This window comes from Boleophthalmus pectinirostris, unplaced genomic scaffold (genome assembly GCF_026225935.1).
Source record: "Boleophthalmus pectinirostris isolate CB_2022bp ecotype Guang Dong unplaced genomic scaffold, ASM2622593v1 HiC_scaffold_3, whole genome shotgun sequence".
Taxonomy (NCBI): domain Eukaryota; kingdom Metazoa; phylum Chordata; class Actinopteri; order Gobiiformes; family Gobiidae; genus Boleophthalmus; species Boleophthalmus pectinirostris.
The window spans coordinates 8,057,845-8,062,844 of record NW_026571299.1 but is presented as its reverse complement, the minus strand read 5'-3'; the positions used below and the strand labels follow the sequence as shown (position 1 = coordinate 8,062,844).

General features: G+C 43.3%; 1 pseudogene; it reads left to right on the top strand.

Annotated features, from left to right (window-relative positions):
• The first annotated feature begins 2,531 nt into the window (after window positions 1–2,531).
• LOC129410955 (arf-GAP with Rho-GAP domain, ANK repeat and PH domain-containing protein 3-like) lies at window positions 2,532–4,584 on the top strand (annotated as a pseudogene).
• The last annotated feature ends 416 nt before the right edge of the window (window positions 4,585–5,000 follow it).

Below are 5,000 nucleotides of genomic sequence, written 5' to 3'. Positions count from 1 at the left end.
TAGTGAAGGACACACATGTTCTACTGAAGGACACACATGTTCTAGTGAAGGACACATGTTCATGTGTTCTAAATGAAGGACACACATGTTCTAGTGAAGGACACATGTTCTACTGAAGGACACACTGAAGGACACACAGTTTCTACTGAAGGACACACATGTTCTACTGAAGGACACACATGTTCTAAATGAAGGACACGCATGTTCTAAAGGACACTGAAGGACACACATGTTCTAAATGAAGGACACACATGTTCTAATGAAGGACACACATGTTTCTAAATGAAGGACACACATGTTCTTCTAGTGAAGGACACACATGTTCTAGTGAAGGACACACATGTTCTACTGAAGGACACACATGTTCTAGTGAAGGACACACATGTTCTAGTGAAGGACACACATGTTCTACTGAAGGACACGCATGTTCTAGTGAAGGACACACATGTTCTACTGAAGGACACACATGTCTAGTGAAGGACACACATGTTCTAAATGTTCTAGACACACATGACACACATGTTCTAGTGAAGGACACACATGTTTCTAGTGAAGGACACACATGTTCAGTGAAGGACACACATGTTCTACTGAAGGACACACATGTTCTAGTGAATGATGAGGACACACATGTTCTGAAGGACACACATGTTCTACTGAAGGACACGCATGTTCTAGTGAAGGACACGCATGTTCTCCTGAAGGACACGCATGTTCTACTGAAGGACACGCATGTTCTAGTGAAGGACACGCATGTTCTGAAGGACACACATGAAGGACTGAAGGACACACATGTTCTACTGAAGTGAAAGGACACACATGTTCTAGTGAAGGACCACCATGTTTACTGAAGGACACACATGTTCTACTGAAGGACACACATGTTCTATGAAGGACACATGTTCTAATGAGGACACGAAGGACACACATGTCTAGTGAAGGACACATGAAGGACACACATGTTCTAGTGAAGGACACGCATGTTCTACTGAAGGACACACATGTTCTAGTGAAGGACCCACATGTTCTAGTGAAGGACACACATGTTCTACTGAGACACATGTTCTAGTGAAGGACACACATGTTCTAATGAAGGACACACATGTTCTAAATGAAGGACACACATGTTCTAAATGAAGGACACACATGTTCTAATGAAGGACACACATGTTCTAGTGAAGGACACGCATGTTCTAGTGAAGGACACACATGTTCTAGTGAAGGACAGTGAAGGCACACATGAAGGACACACATGTTCTAAGAAGGACACACATGTTCTAGTGAAGGACACACATGTTCTCCTGAAGGACACACATGTTCTACTGAAGGACACGCATGTTCTAGTGAAGGACACACATGTTCTACTGAAGGACACACATGTTCTAGTGAGGACACACATGTTCTAGTGAAGGACACACATGTTCTAGTGAAGGAAGGACACATGTTCTAGTGAAGGACACGCATGTCTAAGTGAAGGACACGCATGTTCTAAGTGATTCTAGTGAAGGACACTTCGAACACCATGTTCTACAAGGACCCATGTTCTATGAAGGACACACATGTTCTAATGAAGGACACACATGTTCTAGTGAAGGACACACATGTTTCTAGTGAAGGACACACATGTTCTAGTGAAGGACACACATGTTCTAGTGAAGGACACATGTTCTAAAAGGATGTTCTAGTGAAGGACACACATGTTCTCTGAAGGACACACTGTTCTAGTGAAGGACACACATGTTCTAGTGAAGGACACATGTTCTATGAAGGACACACATTTCTAGTTTAGTGAAGGACACACATGTTCTAGTGAAGGACACTAGTGAAGGACACACATGTTCTAGTGAAGGACACACATGTTCTTGAAGGACACACATGTTCTAGTGAAGGACACATGTTCTATGAAGGACACACATGTTCTAGTGAAGGACACACATTTCTAGTGAAGGACACACATGTTCTAGTGAAGGAACACATGTTCTTTGTTCTAGTGAAGGACACACATGTTCTAGTGAAGGACACATGTTCTAAACACACATGTTCTAGTGAAGACACACATGTTCTAGTGAAGGACACACATGTTCTAGTGAAGGACACACATGTTCTAGTGAAGGACACACATGTTCTATGAAGGACACACATGTTTAGTGAAGGACACACATGTTCTAGTGAAGGACACACATGTTCTAGTGAAGGACACACATGTTCTAGTGAAGGACACACATGTTCTAGTGAAGGACACACATGTTCTAGTGAAGGACACACATGTTCTAAATGAAGGACACACATGTTCTAGTGAAGGACACACATGTTCTAGTGAAGGACACACATGTTCTAGTGAAGGACACACATGTTCTAGTGAAGGACACACATGTTCTAGTGAAGGACACACATGTTCTAGTGAAGGACACACATGTTCTAGTGAAGGACACACATGTTCTAAATGAAGGACACACATGTTCTAGTGAAGGACACACATGGTGACACACATGTTCTAGTGAAGGACACACATGTTCTAATGAAGGACACACATGAGTGAAGGACACACATGTTCTAGTGAAGGACACATAGTGAAGACACACATGTTCTAGTGAAGGACACACATGTTCTAGTGAAGGACTTGAGTTATTATTAAATATTAATTAATATTATATTGATCTGCTCAGAGCATCAACCAGAGAAGGAGTGGAGCCTGAAGAGACATGAATCTACATCGGCATCAGGAAAAAACTCAAGGCCCCCACCAGGTAAAGTCCTGATCCTAGACCTAGACCTGTACCTGACCTGTAGACCTGGTTTAGTCCTGGTGTAGACCTCGTGGAGTGCTGGCTAGGACCAGATTAAGACCTAGTTCAAATGTGTTTTGGACATGGTTTAGATCTGGTTTAGACCTGGTTAAGAGCGGGTTAGGAACTAGTTTAAACCTGTTTTTAGCACCTAGTTTAGACCTAGTTTTTTAGACTTCTTTTAAGTTTAAGTTTAAAACCTGGTTTGGACATAGTTTAGACCTTGTTGAGACTGACTGACCTGATTTTTAGACCTGTTTAGACCTGTTTCAGTCCTGCTTTACCTGCTTTAGTCCTGTTTCCGTCCTGCTTTAGTCCTGCTTTAAACCTGTTTTAGTCCTGTTTCCGTCCTGCTTTAGTCCTGCTTTAGACCTGTTTTAGACCTGATTTAGTCCTACTTTAGTCCTGCTTTAGTCCTGTTTTAGATCTGTTTCAGTGCTGCTTTATTTCAGCTGTAGACCTGTTTTAGACCTGTTTCAGTTGTGCTTTAGTCCTACTTTAGTCCTGCTTTAACCTATTTTAGTCCTGTTTCCATCCTGCTTTAGTCCAGCTGTAGACCTGGTTTAGTCCTACTTTTGTCCTGCTTTAGTCCTGCTTTAAACCTGTTTTAATCCTGTTTCCGTCCTGCTTTAGTCCTGCTTTAGATCTGTTTTAGACCTGGTTTAGTCCTACTTTAGTCCTGCTTTAGAACTATTTTAGTCCTGTTTCCGTCCTGCTTTAGTCCTGCTTTAGACCTGTTTTAGACCTGTTTCAGTCCTGCTTTAGTCCAGCTGTAGACCTGTTTTAGACCTGTTTCAGTCCTGCTTTAGTCCAGCTTTAGTCCTGCTTTAGACCTGTTTTAGACCTGGTTTAGTCCTACTTTAGCCCTGCTTTAAACCTATTTTAGTCCTGTTTCCGTCCTGCTTTAGTCCAGCTGTGTTTAGAGTCCTGCTTTAGACCTGTTTTAGACCTTTTCACTTCTGCTTTAGTCCTACTCTTAACCTGGTTTAGTCCTGTTTTAGTCCTGTTTTGCAGTGACCAAATATTCTGTTGTCTTTTCGTTGTAGATGGGGCTTCACAGTGATCTCGCACAAACACCAGCTGTGAGTTTATTCGTTTATTCTTAGAGTAAATACAGTTTTTATTTAGTTTTTGTGATATAACTCCTTTATTCTCTCCTCTAAACACGAGCAGGTTCCTGTGCTGCAGCGGGGAGGCGGAGCTGTGGGGCTGGATCACCTGTTTCCTCAAAGCTCAGGTCGGAGAAACCACAAAGTTAAACAAGTTCCAGAGGTTAAACTTGCAGTCCCCTGTCAGTCCACCAGGGCGCGCTCATATAGATTGTATTGTGTGTTTTTCTTGTAGAACGATGAAGCGCCCCCTGCCATCCTGCGCAGACACTCGTCCTCTGACATCTCCAAGCAGAAGTTCGGGACGATGCCTCTGGTCCCCATCAGAGGAGACGAGAGCAACAACAGCATGCTCTCAGCCAATCAGACGCTGGTATGTGCTCAGGGGGCGGGGCTTAGCATTTAACTTTTTAATTTTTCTTATTTTAATAACTTATCATCTGATGGACCCAGAAGTACAATATAAAAACTTTCTCCTAATTCGATCTTCTCTCTTCTAATTCGATCTTCTTGTTTTTCTTTAGAGAAAACTGCACGACAGAAGGACCCTGTCCATGTACTTTGTAAGTCTGTTTTGATGATGATGTTTTCTCTTATGTTTTATCTATATCTGTGGGATCAATATCAGACAGAGAGTATTTGTGTGGTGTGGCTCAGTGGTAAGGGTCGTTCACACCAAAGCGTCAAAGCGTCCAGTTTCTATGTAAAGTCTATGTGGACGCGACTAGAGCGTCCTGCGTTTTTGCGGTGCGTCTTTGGCGTCAGCGCGACGCGAATCTGGCGTCAACGCAGCGCGTCTTGAGCGTTTTTCGCATCGACGCTCTAGACGCGCGTCCAAGGCGTCAGCGTCAGAAGTTGAAAATGCTGAACTTTTTGCGTCAGACGCGCCGCGTCAACCAATCAGGGACGAGTATCCAGTGACGCAGCAACGTTATTATCAGGAAGAAAAACCCGAGAACCAGAGCGAGAACCACAAACATGAGCGGAGCATGAATATATACGCCACAATCACCGAGACAATCGCGAGGATTACACCAGGACCGGACCAGGACTAAACCAGGACTAGACTGAGACTAGACCGGGACTAAACAAGGACTAGACCGGA